General features: G+C 40.3%; 1 protein-coding gene across 5 annotated transcripts in view; it reads left to right on the top strand.

The window, feature by feature from the left end:
* Positions 1 to 23,564, top strand: part of SULF1 (sulfatase 1) — a 162,099-nt gene that overhangs the window by 27,286 nt on the left and 111,249 nt on the right. For all 5 annotated transcript variants that reach the window (XM_059901496.1, XM_059901495.1, XM_059901497.1 and 2 more), the window contains exon 2: positions 6,774 to 6,868. The gene's annotated coding sequence lies outside the window, so the exon portion shown is untranslated. The remainder of the gene's footprint in view (positions 1 to 6,773; positions 6,869 to 23,564) is intronic.

Raw genomic sequence — 23,564 nt, 5'->3', positions numbered from 1 at the left:
ACCGGGTAGCTATAATAGAATACCATAAAACAAGAAGAGGTACAAGTTCATAGAAGGAAATTGAGTTAGTTGGGGTAATGTTGGCTTGAGAGGTTAAACTACAACATTAAATAAAATAAAAAGTCAGTTTGGGGGACTTCCCTGGCAGTCCAGTGGTTAAGACTCTGGGCTTCCAATGCAGGGGGCGTGGGTTCCGATCCCTGGTTGGGGAACTAAGATCCCACGTGCCGCATGGCGCAGCCAAAAAATAAAAGTTGGTTTTTGCTTAATCTTTTTTTTACATAAGTGGTATTGTTTTTGTTTGTTTGTTTGCTTGTTTTACCATGTTGTGTTATTTTCAGGTGTACAGCAAAGTGATTCGTATATATATATTCTTTTTCAGATTCTTTTCCATTATAGGTTATTACAAGATGCTGAGTATAGTTCCCTGTGCTAGTAGGTCCCTGTTGGTTATCTATTTTATATATAGTAGTGTGCATATGTTAATCCCAAACTCCTAATTTATCCCTCCTCCGCCCCTTTCCCCTTTGGTAACCATAAATTTGTTTTCTATGCCTGTGAGTCTGTTTCAGTTTTGTAAATAATTTCATTTGTATCGTTGTTTATAGATTCCACATGATATCGCTTATATGTGGAATCTAAAAAAATGATACAAATGATATTGCTTATATGTAAAGAGTGGTTTTTAAAAAGTATAAAATTGCCAGATTTATTTTAGAAGTTTAGAGAAGAAACATAAAAACCGGGCTCTCCCCATTATGCTCGGCTAGCTCCCCCAAGAAATGTCAGTCTCTGGGCTCACGGGGCTCTGAGCTTTCATCTCCTATCCCCGCTGTTGAGTGGATTGTTTCCCATTCACTTTTCAACAGGAAGGCCATGTCCAGAGCAGTCTTGCCAATAACTTTGTATACCCTCAAAAAGAGAAATATGTACATCCTCTGAGCCTTCAGAAATGAGCGGAGACTGGGAAAAAGATCCGTGGGCAACTAGAATACTTATTCATAAAGAACACATACTCATGAAGAATTTATACTTATTCATCAAGAAGCAGCTCTTTCTTTAGCAGGGTTTTTTCACTTCCCTTGAATTGGGGGCCCACTCAGAGACTAGAGTAAAAGAGGAAACTTCTAAGACTAAAGCAAAGGAGATGATTTCTTACCTGGGCATGACGTACCCCACAAACATTTCCTTCTTCTTCAGGCTGAGCAGGAATTTCTTCCCATTGACTTGAATGGTGGGTAACTGGAAAGGAGACGTAGGTCACGTTTGTGAGTTTTTTAAAGATAACAACGGAAAGAATCTTAACATTTAGAATGAATAGAAAACGATCTAATTAGCAGACAGGAAGCTGAGGTCTGATTACTTGATAACCTTAGTTTTCTTATACCCTTTCACATCTTCTATGGCAAAGCCTCTATCAGATTTCCTGGATTTCAGAGCTCTCAACCCCACCTGAACACTTCAGAGCAAATACCATTTATTACAAAAGGGGCTGAGCCCCAGCCTTCATGGCTGGTCTCACAAAGTCGTATAATATTTCCTCCTGGAAGGTAAACTGTATCAACACATTTAAAAGCAGATTTAAGAAGCTCTTGTCACCTCTAAATATAAAGAGTTATATCACTCATCAGAAAGATAGTATTTGATTGTAATCTGAATTCCATCTGGCTTCTGATGGCTCACTTCAAATTCCCCAAACTTCAGAGATTATCTTTGGTTTTTGAGATGATGAAGAGGTTTCTATTTTTGCTAAAAATGCTTCCACAATAAAAAAGAAAAAGAAAGAAGAGACCCAGAAAAGAACTGTTACTATCTCAGTTATACAAAATAATCACCAAATATATACTTTAGGGTGAGCGTGTATCATGGGAAAGTTTATTCTTTAAAGAAGGAGTAAGATATATTGGAGGGAATTCCCATTAGCATGATTGAAAGGATGAGGAATATACAGCTTCCATATAAGGTGCCGGCCATTCTACTTTTAGGTTACTCAAGCCATTTAAAGTCTTGGCATCCTAAGCAAGGGCTACAACTTCACAATCTTTTTGGGTTTGCCGGCGTAATGACTGAGTCCAGGCTGGGTGCTGCCTGAGCCACTGTACTCTCCTATGCAGTGTTTGAAGAGGGCTGGGGTGCAGCTGTTCTGTCGCCCAGACACCTGAGTCCAGAATATTGCTGAATTTTGCTTCATTTCTGTGCTCTATGGAAAGCTGGAAGCTCCCCAACTCTCTCGGGTTTGGCTTCCTGTTCACATGTTTTCTGGTCTCATGTCATTGTGCATGAAGTAATAGTCCCACATGCGTGCACCATCCACAATGGCAAGATTTGTGTGGCTCGGTGTAAGCTTTCTAATGAGGACATTTTGGACCTTCCAGCAACTCCTTAGGGAAAGCAGTTTGGAACCGGTTATTACTTTCCAAGGTGAAGGGAGGAGAGACAGAATGCATTTCTGCAACAGGACTAAAGTCACTTTTAGGAGACAATTAAAGGACAACTGCTTAAGAAAAAAACAAACATTTCTTTTACACATCTATCTAAACACATGTATGTGTACAGTATAAAGAAATGCCTCCAATCCATAGTTTTAAAATATCAGTTACTGTTTCAGCATTTCACTAACTATGAATGGTGCTAGTGTTTTCCACCGGGGACTGTTATTTTAATGACATTTCTCTGCAGCAAAATCTGATGAGTTCACAAAGTTTGAGAGCCAGGAAATGCAGCTCAGTTTCTGAACAACTGAGAAAGCCAGGAGAGCTCAGTTCAATCATCTACTTGCTTTCCAGCATGGATTCCTAAGTGCTAAGACAATAACACACTAATACAGAGAGAGAAGCCAAACCAAACTTTTCAAAGCACAGCTCTTAAACCATCAAACTTAACTTCCCGACATATTATCAGCAGGTGAAATTCTGGGGCACACCCACACTTATTTGTGGATGTTAATGTCAAATTAATGGGCACATGTGCCAACATTTTATAGAATTTTAGAGCAGGAAGTGATTTTGGAGGTCTTCCAATCTTCCCTTTTATTTTACGAGCAGAGAAATTGAGACTCATGTGAGTTCACTCCAGACACACACACATATATACATCTGAGTCTTAGGCCGAGTCATTGCTTGCAGAAAATATGATAGGTCTGGCTTAAGAAAAAGGAAGGACAAAATGACCCAAAGCTGGGCCAGTGGTTCCCCGTTCCATTCAAGTTTGTGTGGCCCAGCTTTAGGGCTGTGGGCCACTCGTTTATCCTTGCTACAGGAGCCGTTCAGGGTCTCAGATTAGATACACTTGACCAAAACTTGAATAAACTCCCAGACAACCCAAGTGTCAAGGAGTGACTCAGATCCTGACTACACTGCAATGCTCAATCAGTGCAAGGTGTTCTGGGGCCACGTTGTGATTAGAGCATAAAATGTAGACAGAGTCCCAAGTACAACTCTCACACTTCGGAACCTGAAAACCTGACCAGAGAGACAAGACCTTCCCCCGTCTAGGCAGCAGTGGAGACCCTCTCACTAGATGCTACATCGTGTAGTACTGATTTTAAGTGTTGTAAGTGTTCTGGGGAGAGAGATAAATGAAAATTGAGGTGGTCAGCTGATCCCAGAGGGGTGCTTAGAATTTTCATATGTGGAGGGAACAAAGGTAAACTCTTCTAGCAGAAATAAAAGCATGGAGAGGGTCTCGTGGCTCGGACCCCAAGGAAGCCAGGCTGATGGGTGCTCTCCAGCAGCACTTGTCAACCTGAGCAATGGACTTGAGCCCTGGTACTGATTTCCATCATTATCTACTAAACCGTTACTGAAATAAGCACCCCCTGCCAAAACTAGGTATAAATTACTTTAATTATATTTATATAACTATAAATCCACAATGATATAATTACACTTACATCATTGAAAATCCAAAACAGATTGCTAATTAAAGATAAACAAAACCATACAAAACCATAAACCAATAGTATTCTATTGGTTGGAATCAAATTAATTGGTTAAAATTAGTAATATTGGTTTTATTTGCCAAATGATGCTGTTTTGCTGAAACTAAAGAATACATTTGTTTTAACCAGTGTTCATTAATGAAATTGTAAAAAAAAAAGAGAGAGATAAATATTTTAATTAAAATTTTCCATTGCACATTTCGCACTCTATTTATAGTGAATTATTACAAGTTGGCACATTTAAAGGCAGAAAGGGTCCAGGCACTCCATCTGCTGGTGTCGAGATTATGGAACTAAAACCCGTGGTGGTTCAGTCATCCTATCGCCTCACTCTCCCTTGACAAATAAAACTTCATTCAGCACAGCAGGAGTATTTGACTCTCACAAGCGTACGCTTATCAAGCAGGTATAAATACCTGCCTCTGTTCTTTCTTTAATAGCCTATAGCTCTAAATTATTACGCTATTCTCCTGCACATTATCATTTTAATGATGACAAAGCAAAGTCTCCGTTTATAAAATGGATGAAAACCCTGGTCTCATTCCATGCAAATGTCTTTTGATTGCAAATTACTACTGCAAGGGAAGTTGTATCTTTATTACTGGCTTAAAAAAAAATTCAGGGCTTCCCTGGTGGCGCAGTGGTTGAGAATCTGCCTGCTAATGCAGGGGACACGGGTTCGAGCCCTGGTCTGGGAGGATCCCACGTGCCGCGGAGCAACTAGGCCCGTGAGCCACAACTACTGAGCCTGTGCGTCTGGAGCCTGTGCTCCGCAACAAGAGAGGCCACGACAGTGAGAGGCCCGCGCACCGCGATGAAGAGTGGCCCCCGCTTGCCGCAACTAGAGAAAGCCCTTGCACAGAAACGAAGACCCAACACAGCCAAAAATAAAAATAAATAAATAAATAGATAATATCCTTTAAAAAAAAAAAAAGTCTCCTTGGAGCTTCCCTTAAAAAAAAAAAAAAAATTCAGTGCCAGTAATAATGATCGCCGGTGTTTCTTGGCCACTTATGCTTCTAAATTTCTTACGTGGATGTTTGCATGTAATCCTCACGTCAACCCTATGGAATAGATAACAATTTTTAATCCTCATTTTTCAGAGGAAGATACTGAGGCATAGAGAAATGAAGTAACTCGGTCAAGGTCAAAATAGCCAATGGATTCTGTAGCCTGGAATTCACACTGCTCCCAGTAGTAGATTCTGAATAACAGAGAAAGGATGCTGTAGTTTGACGTTAGGCTATAATCCAGCGTGACCACAGCCAGATACTTGTAGCCTCACATTCAAATGTAAACTTTTACTTTGGAAGATCACAGGGTGCCGTGCATGATTATAAACATAAACATTTATATGTCTTCCCGGAACATATATAAAAAGTGGAGATCTGCGTGATGCTTATAATAATTTATAATGTCATCAGAGAATAGAAAAGTTCTTCTAGAACTCACCAACTTCCAGGATGAGAAGCACAGGGGCGTGGTCAAAAGCTGACTGGGCTGGGTGTGTCAGATGACAGGGGGTGGCAGAAATGGGCGGAAGAGTTGGTCTGCCGGGAACAGAAAGAGACGTGATAAGGGTAAGGGTGGCATGGGAGGAAGAGTCCTGCAGCAGGCGGCCAGCTGCAGGGAGGTCCTACCACAACAATCTCCCTAAGAGTGAAGCTTCCAGAACGGAGCAGAGGACCTGGGACTGTCCACATTTAACCTGAATCACCAGGGCCAGTTCAGAACAAGAAGAGATTCCAGGTCTATTGTATTGAAATAATGTACATCCATTACCTCTGAGAATATTCACTAGTGAAGAGGTAGGGCTCCACGTGAAATGTCTTAGTATTACACAGGCAAGAGAAATATTTTTTAAATCTAAAGGAAATTTGGAGTTGTGAAATAGTGTGTGTTGTTTTCCTATTCTTCTAGTTTATGTCTTATAGCTTGTGTATTCTTATAAGATATAGCTACTATATATCTTTCCTCTTCTAATTTATATATCATATCTGCACTTATATATAGCATGCATATGTTAAATGTGCTCTTCATGTCAGCAAGATTGCTTCATCAGATACTTAATGCATTAAAATGGGTTTTTCCTCTTATTCAAAGTATCGAAGTTGATTTTAGTCACTTACATATTTCAACTGTCATAAATGCAGAATAGAAACAAATTTAACCACTTGAAAATGCTTACTTTGCTACTCATCAAATAGTAGCTTGCAGTCACTTTAGAAGATTTCATGATTCTGCATGTTTTCCTCTAAAATAGGTCTCAGAACCTGAAATTAGACATCATTCAACTTTTAAACTTGGAACATTTTGTAAACCTTTAAAAAGAAACTCTTCTTTATTGGCCTTACGAAATCCAGTTAGAGAATAATATGAAATGAATCTAATGGAAAGTCTCTCCCTTGATGAAGAGAAAGTCAAATGGAAACTTCTGTAAAAGGATTGAATGACCCACAATACTTCAAAATCTCTTGGAGTGATTTTAAGAATCACCCTCAGTCTGGGGACTTCCCTGGCGGTGCAGGGGTTAAGACTTCGCCTTCCAATGCAGGGGGTGCAGGTTCAATCCCTGGTCAGGGAGCTAAGATCCCACATGCTTCAGGGCCAAAAAACCAAAACGTAAAACTGAAGCAATATTGTAACAAATTCAATACAGACTTTTAAAATGGTCCACATTAAAAAAAAAAAAAAAAAGAGAAACAATCTGGATGAAATTTGAAGAATGCTATTCCTAATGATGTCCTCCTTTGAAGGTGTGAAAGGGCAACACCTGAAAGATAAATCACTGATGAAATGCAACTGATGGCACTTTTGCTTTCTTCCATCATAGGTGCTGACGGCCAGCCATCACCATCTGAGGAAGGTGAATTTGGCAAATGACATGCAGATTCTCCAAGACAGAATAATTGCAGAAAATCTTCAAAGGTACTCATATCAAATATTGGTCTCGATTAATTAAACCAAGGCACTAATTAAACCCGGGTACTCCATGTCACTTGAAGAGGGGAATGTGTCACAGGTGGGGAATTATCAGAAACTCAGGAGTCAATAGTCCCGCCCCTTCCTGTAGCGTTCTCCTCCTTCTTGGCTGAGAGAGCTGAAAGGCAGAGCCATTTCTTGAAATTCGTCTCCAGGAATGGCAGAAGAAGCATCTGAAGAATCATGTAACTTTATTAACATGTCATGAGATACTCAGGAAGCTCGGGGGAATTAGAGGGGTTGTTAATGGTAGGCCAGCTATGTGCAGTCATCCACAGTTTCAGGCATGAAAACTACAGATGTCACCTGTCTTGTTCACAGCTTGACCTCACAGTTTCTTGCCTTGGCCACATACGCTGGTGCCAAGAGTGCAGTGGGACCCAGGGCAGGCCATGGAGACCCATCTCAGCAGCACAACCTTGGCTGTGAAAACATCCCTGGGGGTGTTGGTTCATACGAGTTTATACCCCACACCATGAGTCTTTGCTCAGATGTCAACTTTGAAAGTTGTTTCCACCCTCATTGAAAACTAACGCCATGGAAACTGTTGAGTTCCTCTTGGTTTTTGCAGCCCTTCAAAATCGTTGCCCTTTGCTTGATTTTCATTCTAAGTCTTGTGTTAGCCCAGGCTGACTTGGAATAAGTCCTTTAATCACCAAAAAGCTCATGAACCTCACACAAACAGAACAAAACAAAACAAAATCTTCAAGTCTGACCTGAATTTCAGGTTTGTCTTTTGAGGGTTGATTTCTGCAGCTTCTCTTTCTAATACTTACAGAATTAAACATTTTGTCCTCATACTACAAATGGCAAGTGAAGAAGGGAAATGGCTGGAAACGTCTGGGAGCTTGGGGTTCATTCCTTGGGGTTCATCATGAGCGCTGGCAGTTTTTCTCTAATTCTCAGAGCTTTGTTGGCAGGTGGTCTGGGATCTCACCAGTAAGGTATTGGATGCTGGTTATTCACAAGCTAAATCAACAGTAAGAGAAGACAAGTTGAAGTTTAGGTCTCCTTACTTCGAAACTCCAAACGGGAGAGGAAAATATTCCAAAACAAACTGAAAAAGATATCTGCTTAGGAATAAGTTCAGTAAACAGTAGAACTGTGACTTCTTAAGACTGCTTCACCGTCTTGAGTCAGTTTGCCAAACCTTTTCCTTGTGAACCTCTGGTCCAATGCATCAATTTTTCTGTAAGAAAGAAACAGGTTGCCCTTGGGTATCATGTCATTCAAAAATTAACTATAGAAGAGGCTGGAAACCCTTAATACTGGAGGACACCCTATATCTTCCCAAGAGGTCACTGAAGACCTGATTTCTCAAAGCATCTGTCTTAGTTTCTCTTGTGCTATGAAGAAGCCACTTTTCTGGGATGCCATGTTGTTTATTATCTGGTCACTAATCTTTCATGTCACACTTTTCTCCCTCTAATGAGTCATTTCACCCCTTTAAGTATCAATATTATATCCTTTCGATTCTCAGCCTATCCTTATTATGAGAAAATAGAAATGCGTTTACTTTAATACTGGATGAAATCAGAATCATTTGCCCAAATTTAACACACATGACACTTATTTCCTAAAAATCTATGGAACCCCTGTTAGGGCTGGCTCCGGTCTGCTTTTTTCTGTCTTTGGACTGGAAAATTCAAATTCAACGTCTGACCAGCTGCCAGTTTCAGAGACCTCTGCCCTTCCTCATCCATCATTTGAGCTGGACTAGATAGCTGGCTGAGCCCCTTCCCACCACTACACCTGTGTTCCCATAGCCACAGTTCTCCCAGCTGGCAAATTTTGTAGAAAGAAATGGGTCCTTTCTGTGTGTGCTCAGACAGGCAGGTTTAGAAAGTAGGACCATTTTAATGAGTCTTAGGGTTTCAAAATGCTGCCCTGTGCATTTTTTTTTTATAAATTTATTTATTTATTTATCTACTTTTGGCTGTGTTGGGTCTTCGTTTCTGTGCGAGGGCTTTCTCCAGTTGCGGCGAGTGGGGGCCACTCTTCATCGCGATGCGCGGGCCTCTCACTATCGTGGCCTCTCTTGTTGCGGAGCACAGGCTCCAGAAGCGCAGGCTCAGTAGTTGTGGCTCACGGGCTTAGTTGCTCCGCGGCATGTGGGATCCTCCCAGACCAGGGCTCGAACCTGTGTCCCCTGCATTGGCAGGCAGACTCCTAATCACTGCGCCACCAGGGAAGCCCCTGCCCTGTGCATTTTTGATTGCCTCTCTGCTCGTGTCATTGGGGTATAAAGTCCTTTCAGTTAATATTTTTCCAGCTTTAAGAACTGCTTACCTGCAGTTCAGTGAACTTGGCATCACCTCCAAAATACATAACGCAAGAAACAGAACCAGGAGATGTTATACGCAAATCTCAGAAGCTGCCCAAGCGTCTCCTGGCTGTTCGATTGCCAGAAGATTCTCTCTTGTTCCAAGGAGAGATAGGTTGTATTCATGTATAATAAGACACCAAAAGGACAATTAAACTTCACAGCTTGGGGGAGATTTTGAGAGCTCTCGTCAAAAATGTTCACACCTGTGGAACAGACCGTTATGTTTTGTGGAGCTTGGTTTTCAGCTTGAAATACACCTGCCAAAATCTGAATGGCCGCTATTGTACCTTCTGGATTCAAAAACCGCACTGTCAGACAGGGTTTGGTGCACACAGATGGGATAACTTAGAACAGCGACTATGTTGTTTGTAAGGCAATTAAGGCCTTTCCTAGCCCTGTTGTTGCTTTTTGGAGATGGAAAATGTTATAAGCATGCCTTAACTGTGCCTCCCTGGGACTTTATTTATTTTTATTACTTTAATTATTTAAGTTATACTCAATACCTTAATTTGAATTTAAATATTTTTAAAAAATTGTCCGTAGACTGTAATAGTGAGCAACGTCTTTTCAAAGAATCAGTTTCAGATGTGGACCCTAAAAACCACTAACATTATCCTCGTCTTGGTATCCAAGGGCATGTAACTTGGTGCAGAGTATAAAAAGCTGAATTGGGGCATGCTAAGAAGCAGACTCTTGTGACCACTCTTAACATTTCTCATCAAAGAAGGCAATTTATTACACAGAATCCCAATGTCTGTTAAAATCATGTATTTGTTGTAAAAAACAATATAATTGCTACCTAATAGGAACTTTTTTTAAAGTTAAAAAAACACACACCCTTAACCCAAGCCCATACATCTTTTCTATATGAAAATTTGCTAGGTGGAATCTTAGAAAATTACTCCTATTTAACTATTTTTGACCTACAAAGGCAATAATTTTATATGGTACTACCTAATAGTTTACATAGTTGGAACCTTGGAGAACAGACAATTTTATCTGGATTTTTTTTTTCACCTACCTTTCTATCAAAACGGTTTATACTCAAAACACCACAGTCACTGCCTTCCTTCACACAGCAATTCGATTTGGTTGCATTCTCATGCCGGTTTTTAAACTAGGGTCTTCTCCTGCATCATCTTTCCATCCGTCTGAAATGAAATACTTTCACATGTGAGTCTTGCAGTCTGAATCTAAGTGATAAAGCAAGTGTTAGTTCATACAAGTATACAAATGTGCACACATGGTATGTACATAGTTAAATGGATCTGTTTAGACAATACCTCCTCCAAGCCAATGAGTTTGTGTTTAAAGAAAACCCAACTCCAGTGGGATGAGAAACATTTTGCCCGTCAGGCGGGCCGTCTTCAACTGGCTGCTCTCCATTCCCAGCTGACTGAGACCCGTCCCAGCAGATGACCCTCTCAGTCTGCTCTGGCTGCCATCAGAGTAATGCTTTGTCTCATGCAGCCAAGAAGCAAACTCCAGCAGTGTTGACGGACCAGAGGAAAAGCCTTTGCTCTTGCCCTAATGAAACATTCAGGCAGGAAGTTCAGAAGAAAATAGCAATGCCCGTGGGGATGAGGAATAGGGAATGGGAGGGGGGAAGCAGTTTAATTATGATGAGTGCGGGGGGACGGTCACAAGTGGAGATCAAGAAAAAGAATGGGATGATGTCATTCTTTACTGGGACATTTCACTGAAATGAAATCAGGTCACACACAATGGTCTTGTTCTCTGCCCAGACCCGTGTGTTACAAGGGATTACTTTGCGGTCATGCTTCTTAGGAGGGGTCTAAGGATCCTGCTCACATTAAGATATCCCCCAAGACATCTTGAAGACAGATAAGAAGGGCAGAATCATTTCATCCAGTGCTGAAAAATGGCCCACACTAGGTTCACAACATTTTTTAAGATCACTGAGCCACAGTTGAGGACAGAGTGTTCGGATTCTTACAACACAGTGAATTTTAAGAAGCAGAGTGTAACTACACAACTTGGTGTCAAGCCAAATATCTTAAATTGGTGCCTTTTTGGTAGGGTAATTTTGAAGGGTGTTCTGAAGTTAAGACGGAATCTATTTCTCAGTAGAAAGTTGGCACTTCCTGAAAAGAAATACTGCCTTGTACCACGTTAAGACATTTTTAGGACTGATTAATTCTGCTTACAGAGGAAGCATTTGATCTGTGGCAATCTCAAGTGCCTAGTGCCACTGGTGGCAGATACATTCAATTTTAGATTCCTTCTCTCAATAGTGTCCTGATTTAACCTCATTCATCTGCTTAGATTTCACAAGAGGGCATCACAATTACAAATGAAGGTTAGATTTTCTAAGAAGTTATCCCTGGAATAATTACATGGTAGGGTCAGATCCTGTTATTAAGATTCTGTTGTATTGCATTAATAGGGCTTAAAACAAATAAGTCATTGACTGAGGCCTTTTTTTTAGGATATTTTTGCCGCATATTTGTAATAGAACTGAAACATTGCAACCTTTTTACACTGGCATCTGTGGTTTAGAGAATTTGTAAAACTAAATGATCAATTTTGGTAAACCACTGGTCTTCGGGTGCATATATGTATTTAGGGACAAGGTCTTTCTCTCTCTTGTAGGGTATACAAAGATGTAAAAGTAAAATTGGATTACAGTGGGAATTCATATTTGTCTTATGTTTTTGCTCTGATGACTAGAGAATCTTGTGTGGTGAGGGTGTAGGGAAGTGGTGATGTATATGCCACAAAAGTGTTTTGAAACTGTTGTGGATTGTGGCTATCAAAATGGAAAGAGGCACATTTTGAAGGAGTCCTAATTTGGGCAGATTCTAACATGAACTGCAGTGATTTCTGCTTCCCTTCTTTTTAAGTGGAAGGTAGTTAGGCTGCAGGACCTTTGAGAAAGAATAATTATTTTAAAATTTTAAAATAACCAAAATATTTCCAAACAAATGGTCGGCGCCATCAGAAGTTCCCAAGTTTTCAGGACAGTGTTGAATTTTCTTCTCTGTTTATTTTCTAGTAGTCTTTAAAAGAAATCTTGAGTCCATTATTGATAGCCAGTTGACAATGGCAGCTAAAATACAAGTGTTTAAGCAAATCCACTATTTACTAAGCAAGTAGATCAGGCATGGCTTCTTACAATGGATTTACCATAAAATTAATTTTTAAATTATTTGTTTGTACAGTTTTACCAAGAAAAGGTTGGATGCATTTTCTGCATTAAAATGTATTTGGTTATTATGTGAAGTAAGAATGCTCCAGCAGGTTAAATCCATCCTACAATATTCATAGGAGTCTGGTCTGGCCAGACTTGATGACACTCAGCAATGGACAGTGGTCGTGAGAGAACGAGCAGCCTTTCAGCGCATCAGTGCTGTGCCGCACGGGATATAGATACTCAGAATACCTCTCCCGATGATAAGTATATCAAAATATAACTAGTCGCAAAATTCTGCTGTCCAAAGAACCTTGCATTGAGAGTTGATTCTAATTATAGGTATTTTGTTTACTATGTACTTTTCTACCAGTTAGCATATACTCATCCCCCTTCCCTCACTGGGCTGTCGTAAATAGAAGATAAAGGATGTAAAAGTACCTTTGGAGGGAGCAGGTGTTTACAGCCGCTCAAACACAACCTATTGTTATTATAATATTAAAAGGCTAAGGTGTTGTGTGGTAATCATTAGTTCCCATCAGACTGTGCTATTCCCAGCACCTTACTTCTCCCTCATTATTCTTTTAGTTTTATATCTCTGCCAGTAAACTAATCCCAATGTGTATTTTTGATAGCTGGCAAAAATTCAAAAATGCTTGGCACAGATGGAAGGCTGTAGAATCACTTGGATTATAACTATGTAGTCAGTGCATTTTTTAAGAAAAGCTTCAAAATGAAATACCTTTACTGGTTGAAGCATTAAAAATAAGAGTGAAAAAAAATAGCTCCTACTGTGTTATATGCTTGTAGTTGTTGGAATTCAGGTTAACGATTGATTCCAAGTAATCTTTATGATTAGGAAAAAGATGTGTATGATCAACTCACCGGGGAGAGGAGCTATTGCTTTCAAGATCTTGTTGATTGGCTCCTGTTGGCACTCAAATGGATCAAGAAATTGCCATCACCTGCATATCCCCCAGACAGAGGCCAGAGAGAAAAAATGACATCCTTCTGCCCTCTGTCAGTGCTTGTCACAAGACTGCCTTTCTCTTAGGGAAATATTCAATTGTCTGGTTGTTTTTTCCACCCCTAAGCATCGATTTGTAGAGGAATTTCTTTCAAATGTCAGATACAGTAGCAGCTTCGTAGTTTGTAAAGGCTGAAACGTCGCTTCTGGATGAAAGGAGAGGAATGTAATTTACATTTCTGGTTTGGAAGTCCATCTTAGTGTAAAGAACTTTCTCTCTAGCTATGGAAATATTAAGACAGAGTTTGTGTGGTATGACTGGTGTATGTATGCATGAATAACTGTTCCAGTGACAACCAACTCCTAAACGTGACAGACAATAATTCGGACTATCGAAACATTGATTTTTTTTTCTTCCGGGCTCCTGTTGAGACAGCAAGACCATGCATCATCTACCTGGTAATCACTAGGCTGAGCTATTGGCCTTCATGGGTGTCTGAAAATGTACACAGTGATGTGTGTTAGAGTCACGTGAAAAGAGCCTTTTGGAGAAGTTCGAGTGTTATCACCAGCAAAGGTGATCTTCTCTTCTTAAAATAGAAAACTCTCTTTTTCTAATTTATAGTGGTGCAAGAGAGAAGTGCAGAGTAGTGAGTTAGAAGCACAGATTCGGGAGCCAGACTGTTGGGTTTGAATCTCTGCTATGCCGTTGGTTAACTGTGTAGCTTAATTTCTTTGTGTCTCAGTGTCCTTATCTGAAAACTGGGGGCCAGTAATAATACTGACTTTGTTTCGCTGTTTAGAGAATTAGATGACTCCATATGCATAAAGGGCTTAGAACAATGCCTCACACTCAGTGAAGTGCCTTGTGCAAGTTAGCTATTATTATTATTTGTGAAAAATTTTTAAATCCAGAAATGCACAACGTAGATAAGTTCCCATAACGTTAGTCTGCTCATAGCTCCATACACTTAAATACACACCATACACACCACACACACACACACACACACACACACACACACACACACACGCACACAGGCACTATATAGAAACCAGTCACGGGCCACAGCGCCCACCTTGTGGAAATTGGTGCTGGTCAGAAGTAGCACATGTACATATTATTTGCCTTACAAATAATACCAAAAATGATACCTTACGCTTACACACCTAAAATCTACATTGGTTCACTTGTAACAGTTGTTGAGAAAGTCAAATGACACGGTGAATGGGAAAGTGCTTTGGGAGTATATTATCAGCATCCATATGGAAAACTTGTTTTAAACCAGTGTTTAATTTTTTAATTTCTGATTTCCCTTTAGACTTGCTTAGCCTTAGCCTCAGCTTTTTCCCCCAGCCAACCATGATTTGGCATATATGAACAAATAAAAACTAATTATTACTAAAATCCCATACAAAGATTCTCCATTTGGAGGCTCTAATGATTCAGTGGGCTGGGATTCTGATCCTCAAATAGGCTGGATACTTCTTCTTTGGTGTAGACCCTGCCTCAGTGCGGCTCCACAGAGCTGGACGCAGAGATCCACAAAAGTGGAAGATGGATTTGCCTCAGGAAAACTTTCTCAATCCTCTGTTTGTAAATTATATAGTTGATGATTTTTTCTATAACTATCACTATTTAAATGACGATGGAATTTCAAAGCTTCAGATTGACAGCTGTACTGTATCCTGCTTTTCTGTTTGTGCCATTAATAAGATTCCCTTGTTGAAAGGAGAGAAAAAAAAAATCCTTAGAGAATGATGAAGAGTGGTTTCCTCAATATTTGGGAGAGTTTTCACACAATGGAGAGCACTCATTCTGCCCGTATTTTATACTTCTGAAAAAAAATTTTTATATAAAATTCAAAATTCTAACTGCATATTGAATGTTGCTGCAGGATCTTAAAATAATAAACTTGACATTTGGTTTTTCCACTTCTCCTTCTCCACCATTAAGTATATAGGGGTGCCAAGAGTGGGCAAGTCCCCGCAACACCGAAGAAGGAGTAGAAAAGTGCTTTGTGAGCGAGTATTATTCGTGCCATCTTCATCATCTCCCAAGTGAAAATTAAAGGTGATCATTATCGTGGCATCAACAGCAGTGCAGTGGCTGCCCATGGTGTGCAGAACCAAGTCTGAACCTTTTTAAGGCCCCCCGAGGACCACTGGTGTGAGGGAAGAAATGTCCATGGAGATAGTCCACCATTTCCGACCTTGTGGGCATAGCTTTTTGATTCTCTTGGTGCCTTTCAGTAAAGTGTGGAAAAGAGCATTTAGCTCATAACGTTATTGTGAGGGACTCAGAGAGAAGGTGTGTGGAAAGCACCAACCCCAGGGCCACGCAGATAGCATGAATCTGAGAAGCCTGGGGACTTCATACTTTAATTACGGTTCATATTATTGAAATTTTGTTTGTACTGTACTGTCATTTACCTGTCTCTGCCTCACATTGGAGTGTGTGCTTTTTGAGACTGGAATACTATCATCTTTCCATTTCTTATGCATTTAGCACAGCACTTTGCATACAGTTGAGTGTATAATAAATGCTCATTTTTTAATATAAAAAAACAAAGTTGCAAACTTCTGGTTATATTGAGCTTTGTGAATTACCCAAAAGAGGCAGCCGTGCTTTGGCCTGGGCCAGTTCCTAGCAGTAAATTTTAAAATTCATTTATCAAGTTTTCTTCTATTTGCTTAAGTATTTGAATATTTAAAAGGCTCCTATGCAAGTAGACCCAGAATTAAATATCGAGGAGGAGCCTGTGACCTAAATCTGTCTGTAGAGTTTAGTGAGAGATACCAGGCACATACAGAGTTGTTATGAAAGGCAGGGGCCCTGTGGAATAATGAATGAATAATCCCCAAAGCTCCTCGCCACACATCAGTATCTTTTAAAAGTAGCTTGTTACAAGGGATCACTCTGAAGGACCATAACCCTTTGGACACAGGAACACTACAGAGACAGCTGCATGCCTCATGGTCCAGCCATTCATGGCCGAAAAATAACAAGATGGAGACAGCAGAAAAACCACATTGGTGGTCAGATGCCTGAAACAAGGTGATTTTATGTGAACAAAGCCCCGTGACTCCCATGAGGCAAAAAGGCAGGGCCACGACACCACGTGGTGTTTGATCAGCAGCAGTCGCTGGGCCAGGGGACGGCCCACCCATGCACTAATTATAGTCAAGTCTTCCTGTCCAACTGCCCTCATTTCAGCCATATTCCTAAAAAGAGACAGAAAGGATTCCAGCAAACACTAACATTTGAGAAACAAATAGTAAAACACACTCTTAATAAGTTTTCTAAGAGGGGGTTCTAAAATGTATTTTTGTTGTTGTCTATAAAGATATTGAAAGGGTGACAGTATAAGGGGTAGTTTCAGGAGGCCTGGACTTTGTCCCAGCTGCATATCTAACTGGCTGTGTGACCTTGGGCAAGGCACTTAATCTTTCTGGGCCTCTGTTTCCTCATCTGTGTTATGATATAGGTGTTCACTTCCAGTTCTAAGATTACATGACCAGATTCTACAAGATTATGCCTTTACTGTATCCTACCAAGGATTGATCACTACTCAGATGAGAATTGTACCTCTCATGTGAGGTTTGTCAGGAAAATGGTGCAATAAGAATACAGGATGAAAACATAAGTGACTTTGACTTTTTTCCTTTACTCAGGCTGACCCTAGATTTTCTCAAGCACTGAGGTGGAAAGTTCGTTGATATGGTTGTTTGTAAATACAGGCAGATCCCTGGTTACAAAGAGACAATGGTAAATAAAGATGATCATTTATAAACCAGCCTACCGGTGGTTTGGTCTATATTATACTATTATCCAGTAACATTATTACTGATGCCATATTTTTTACAGATCTATTAAAGGACAAATGCCTTAGCAGGCCTGCTTAGAAATCTAAGCAAGAAGTTTAAAATTTTGGTAGGAAAAAGGCGTTTCATGTGACAGGCTGTAATACTAGAAATCCATCTTCTCATCTATGCTTACCATCCCCTAACTGCTTCCCCAGCCCTTGCAAAAAGAGTAAAGATTCCTCCTTCTCTTGTGAACCAACGCTGATGAAATATTCAGGCCTGAAATTCTAATGATACATAAATTTCAGAACCAGGAAGTAAAGGATTTAGGAGAGATGAAAAGGCTTGAGGGAGGGAAAGAAATGGGGATTCACCATGAGGCACTTAAAAGGTAGGTCGATGGATGGGACAAAATGAACATAAGGACCATTGATGGAAGAAGCCTAGTGAGAGAGCTGAGGATATGAGAGCCTGGGAGCTTTAAACAGTAAGTACTGGGGTAAATTAATTGTAAGGCATGAATAGAAAATAAGAGAAGAAAATATTTAGTGAATAAGAAGGCTGTGGACAACAAAGAGGGAATAGAAAAGAATTTCTCTATATTTTCATTCTGCGCTTTCATTGTCTACTTCTGCTTCCACGCCTTCTCATCACCACATATTCCAGTCATCTTGACACTTGATAAGAGGATAGTGGAGGAGTTGATGAATACTCCAAGTGGATGTGGAGAAGGAAGGAGAAAAATATATGCAGAAATTGATCAAGGAAAATTATTTATTTGAAATTTATGTAATAGGCTTACATTTGTGTATTTCTGTTATGGTATTCATCACATTGTATTTATCATGCTTTTGATTAGTTGAGCTTTTTGGATCTGTGGGTTTACATTTTTTAACACATTTGGAAATTTTTCAAATATTTCTTCATGTACAAAGGTCCCCCTCTTTGTACCATAGTCCAGAAAAGTGTCTCTAGTGGGACATACTTCACTTGTGTCCCTTCTCTCACAGATCACAGCCTATTGTCCAGTGTCTGAGATGGTTGCTTCATATACTTTGTTTTCTGGCTGTTTACAGCAGAAGGATTAGTGTGATACCAGTTGCTCCATCTTACCTGGAAATAGGAGTCCCACCATATTTGTATTCAAACTTTGTTTTTTGTTCTTTTTCTTTTCTCTTTACTAGTCAATAAGACCTTTCAAGGCAGTAAGAGGGTCTCCTTCAATGCCTAACATGGAGTTAGCACATAGCAGGCGCAGTAAATACTATTGAATGAAAGAATGAATGGCTATTGTTAAACTGACCCACAATATTTAGGGTCTCTGTATTTAGCTGAGACATTGATGTAAACATATAAGTGCTTCTGTAACATGTGCTTTTTTAAGCAATAGAGAAAAATCTATCAAACTGAGTTCATATAAGCTAGAGATCAATGCTAGGGTAAACTAGTCTTACATTAAGATTACTTAAGGTTCCTTATAGCTGTGACACGCCAGTATCCAGAAATAGGAATCACACGTTTTCAGATACCTATAGGACACTCATGACAAGTTATTCTAGAATTAAAGTTAGTGCTGGCTATTTTTAACATTCATGAAGTTGGCAAATGCAGTTATGTACCTTCAGGGATTTCTGCCTCTAAGTATATACCAGGATTATAAATATCCAGACTATAGTTGCATTTACCTTAGTCTCTGATGGCCATGGACTCTGATGGCTTTTCATTCACATAGCAAGATACATTGAGTTGGTCTTTCAGATGTCTATCTAGCTTTCTTTCTGTGATCAAAAAGTAGACTTATAAATGAAGAATTACGGTCAACTGCACAAATTGGGCAGAAAAGAAGTCCTGCATTTTCTTGTTAAAGATTTCTCTCTGAAACCTTAATACAACACCTGTACAAGCGGTTGTATATAAGAAATACCTGTATCTGGAAGAATATAGGATTTGTAGAAGTCTTTTAAAAATCTATGATGTTTAAAATCTCTGGACATGGGAAGTTTCCTATAATTAGAATACTTTTACCTAGCTATTTAAAGGGTCCCTAAAATTCAGAATTATTCCAGTCCTAAACACACACACACACACACACACCACACACACACTCATGTGTACAAACCACATTACTGATAAATTATTCCTACTTTATAGATCAGCTCAGGGTTCATACAGTATTGCTATTATCAAAACCACAGCCTTTTAATACTTAATCACATTTGATGCACGAGATTCTTAAAATTTCCTTTTGTTTCTTTTTGACTATATCTCTGGTTCCCTTCAATGACAGGCAGCAGCTTTGTAGGCCCAGGAACTCAGCTGTGAATGCGACGTTGGTTCATTCTTCCAGTTACCTTCGGCAACTCACCTTTTCATCTTGATGCTTTGATTACACAACCTAGCAGATGGAAATAATAATTTGATCTCCACATGAGTGTGAAGGAGCCCTGAAATTCTAATATAAGATAACAAAAGCTGGTTCATTGTTGAGGGAAATTTTTTCAAAATAATGATCGTACTTGTTTAAAGCCTGAGTGAGATGACGTTTACAGAGCAGTGATTTACGTTTGTGGTTCCAGGACTGTTCAGAACTGAAGGTTTTCTTTCAGTTTGTTTTTCTCCAACATTCCCTCCCCCCTTGATTTACATTCCCCAGTTAAGAATTTAAAGTGAACCTTTGCCAAAGCCTCAGGTTCCACCTGGTTTGGGGTTGAAACCACATAAAGCCACTGAATTTTACATAGTTTCCATTTGAAATGATGTATCAGCTTAGTTTCTATTTCCCTGTGAGCCAGGCTTACAGGAAACTTGGCCAGGCTTTCGATGAACCTGCTCTGAGTTTTGATTTTATATCAGACCCTAAAATGAGGCCACTCACCTAGTTCCGTCTTCCAAAAAGCTCTTATTATAATGTCCCCAGAGTGTGTCCTAGCAGCTGAGGCACAGTTATACCTTGTTTTAGTAGAAGGTGAGGGAGAATTTCTCAGCTACTTGGAACCCATTCTAACTGGGAAACGAGTCAGACTCCATAACAGGCTCTTACTGTCAGGCATAACACTTTAGGGAAAGAATTTCTTTTGAAGTCTCAGCAAAAGGGTTTTCAAATAAATAGCTCAGTGAGACCAGGTTAATTCACTTTTTCTTTTGTTCCTTCCTTCCTTCCTTCACTTATGCATCATTTAATTCTCGGTGAGTGAAGTATTGAGAGCCTGACATTTGTGGATCTTACATTTTAGTGGCAGAAGACAGAAAATAAAACAAAACATAATACATAGGTCAAATATATGTAGTATATTAGAAAGTAGTGAGTACTATGAAATAAAAGAGAAGTCGAGCAAAAATTAGAAATCAGTGTAGGTTGCAATGTTAAGGAGGGTTCACAAGGAAAGTGTCATTGAGATGTAAGATTGGAACAAGACTTGAAAATAGTGAGGAAGTAGCAACCGGATATCTTGAGGAAGAGAATTCCAGACAGAGAGAAGAGCTACAGCAAAGTCCCAAGATCCATACACATTAGAGGAACCACAGTGAGACCATGGTGATGGAAATAGAGGGAGGAAATGGAAGAGTGGTAGAAAATGAGGTCAAATCAGTCACAATAGATCAGCACCTCACCTGTGAACCATGAGAAGGCTTTTGACTATTTCCCTGGATGAAAGGGAAGCCATTGCAGGATTTTGTACAAAAGGATAGTACATTCTCATTTCTATTTTAAAAGCCTCTCTCTATCTGTCATGTTGAAGTAGACTACAGATGGCAAAGGTAAGGAGAGACTGATTACAAGGCTACTGAAAGAGAGAAGAGTGCTTCCGATTTGGTGATAGCAGTGGAAGTAGTAAAAAGTAGTCAGATGCTAGCTATCTTGGAAGCCAGAGTTAACAGTATTGCCTGACTTACTGAATGTGGTATTGGGAGGGGTGGGGAAGAAAAGAATCAAGGATGCTTCAAAAGTTTTAGCCAAAGCCACTGAAAGGATAGAGTTGTCATTAATTGAAATCAGAAAGGCTACAGTTGGAAGAGTTCTGGGGAGGAAGATCAGGAGTTCAGTTTTGGAAATCAAGTTCAAAGTGTCTGTTAGACCTCCAAGTGGAGGTATCATTGAGTCAGCAGGTGGTTGGGTTTATCAGTCTGTATTTGGGATTAGAGGTTTGCATTTGGAAGTCATTAACGTCATATCAACAAAGATGTGAGTACAGACAGAGGAAAGAAGAAAAGACTAGCCTCTGCCTCTGTGGTACTCCAACATTAAGAGGTCAAAGAGAAGAGGACAGATTAACAGAAGATAATGAGGAGGAACCCAGTGAAATGGGAAAAGAAAAAGGGTAGAGGAGTTGCTGGCTTCCTAGAAACTGAATGAAGACCGTGTCTCAGGGAGGAGAGTGAATAACTATGTATGGCAGGTCCAGCATGATGAGGACTGAGAACTGATGGTTGGGTTGATCTCCTTGGCGGTCACTGGGAACAAGTCTGAGAGCAACTCTGGTGAAGTAGAGGGAGAGAAAGCCTGACTGTAGTAGGCGTAAGAGAGAACGGGAGAAGCAAAACTAAGCCAGAAATATGGCAACGCTCCCAAGGACTTTGCTGCAAGTGGAGCAAAGGAATGTGGGGCAGCAGTTGATGAGAGACAAGAAGGTTTTTTAAAAGATGGAAGAAATAACAGCATGTTTCTATGCTTATGGGAAAGATGTAATTTGGGGAGGAAGAATGATGATCTGAACAAAAGAAGGTAACGTTGCTGGCGCTAAGATTTTTTGAAGAGGAGAGAAGAAGTAGAAGCTAGTACGCAGGTGTAGAACTGGCTTCAGGCAGTGAGAGCACAGATAATTCATGGACTCGAATAGATGAGAAAGCAGGATATTGGGGTGCAGAGGCTGGTAGGTGAGCCGACTCGGGGACTGGGGTGGGGGGAAGCCTGTGGAAGTTCTCTTCCAGTTGCTCCCATTTCTTGAGTGAAGTTCGAACCGAGGTGATCTGCTCGAGTGAAGGAGGAGGAGCGCTGAGGGGGTGAGGAGAGGGGAGGTGACTGGAAGTGCATCTCAGAGAATGGAAGAGCACCTGGACGAGGGAGAGCAAGGGTTGTTGCCTGGCTGCACTTGGGACTGTTCAGGGCGACACTTTTTTTTCTAGGCATGTTTATTTGCACAGGTACAAATGAGGAGCAGGCAGGGAGTTGGATTTCACTAGGGTTTTGGTGCGCCAAGCAAGGATGGTGAAGTGATGGAGAAGGACGTGGGTGGAGAGTATTTGCAAAGACTCATTATAATGACTGTGTAAAATGACCTTGACCTAGTTAGGAGGGGGGTGAGGATGTCAAGGGAGGAAGGGCTGGTCAAAGAGTGGTCGGATCAAAGGACTGAAAAGCCCCTCCGGGTCGAGAATTGCTGGGGTTGGCATCGTGGAAAGACAAGACACGTCCGAGGGCAGGAGGCATGAAACTGAGACGACAGGAAGGTGACAGTACTAGCCCGGTACTGCTAAGGGCTGGGGGTTGACTAGATCGGCCCCGGGAGTAGCTAGGGTAAGAGGAGAGGTGGTCCAGAAAGGTAGAGGCTATGGAGCTGGTAAGCTCACATCACGAACTTTGAAATTTCCAAGAATTCAGACAGTGTCATAGTGGGGAGGGTGAGAGTGAAGCAGAAGCTAAAATCACTTGGAAATGAGGAGGAATGTCCTGGGGTCAATCTGTGGAAGTAGTAGGCTATGTAATCTAATAACACGAGCTGAAATTTTTCATATGATGAGAAATAAGAAAGCACACACATTTAAGGAGGAAGAGGGAGAGAGAGCTGCAGGCAAGCTGGCCGGTGAGCTGGCAGACTCTAAGAAAGGTTTTAACATAACAGTCAGAAGATACACCCAAATTTGCATTCAGTTTTCCAGAATTATATTATTCAAAGACAACGTAGTTACCCATGAACCTGGATAAATCATTACATTTCATAAAAAGTGACATTTTGCCACAATGAATTTTTTCCCTTTCCCCTGCCAGAAACCATCAAGATGCCCCATAACTTGCTGCTTCTTGATTTACAGTGAAATAAACAAGAAAGTCCTTAGAAAGGTGCCAAACAATAGAAGCACAGAAGAAGGAATCCAATTTAAGCATAGATGGTCTAGGCTTGCTTTCTGGCAATAATAAACCAAGTATCTTTGCTGGGAGAAAGAGCTGAAATCTCTGAAGGGCGGTGAATAGTGCTTTATATGTATAGCGGTGGCTTTATTACCCCTTTTTATGGTTTTGCATCTTCTCCCTACTTTAACAAAAGATCATTCAGATGTGAATTTATTTTGATGACATCTATACGATTTTATGCCTGTAAAGGTAATAGTGTTTATCCTGGTGGTGGCTCAGGGGAGATGATCAAATTTTTATATTTTCATCATTAAGCCATAT

The sequence above is a fragment of the Balaenoptera ricei genome, chromosome 17 (genome assembly GCF_028023285.1).
Source record: "Balaenoptera ricei isolate mBalRic1 chromosome 17, mBalRic1.hap2, whole genome shotgun sequence".
NCBI lineage: Eukaryota > Metazoa > Chordata > Mammalia > Artiodactyla > Balaenopteridae > Balaenoptera > Balaenoptera ricei.
The sequence above is the reverse complement of the archived record's forward strand: the minus strand, read 5'-3'. Positions and strand labels throughout refer to the sequence as shown.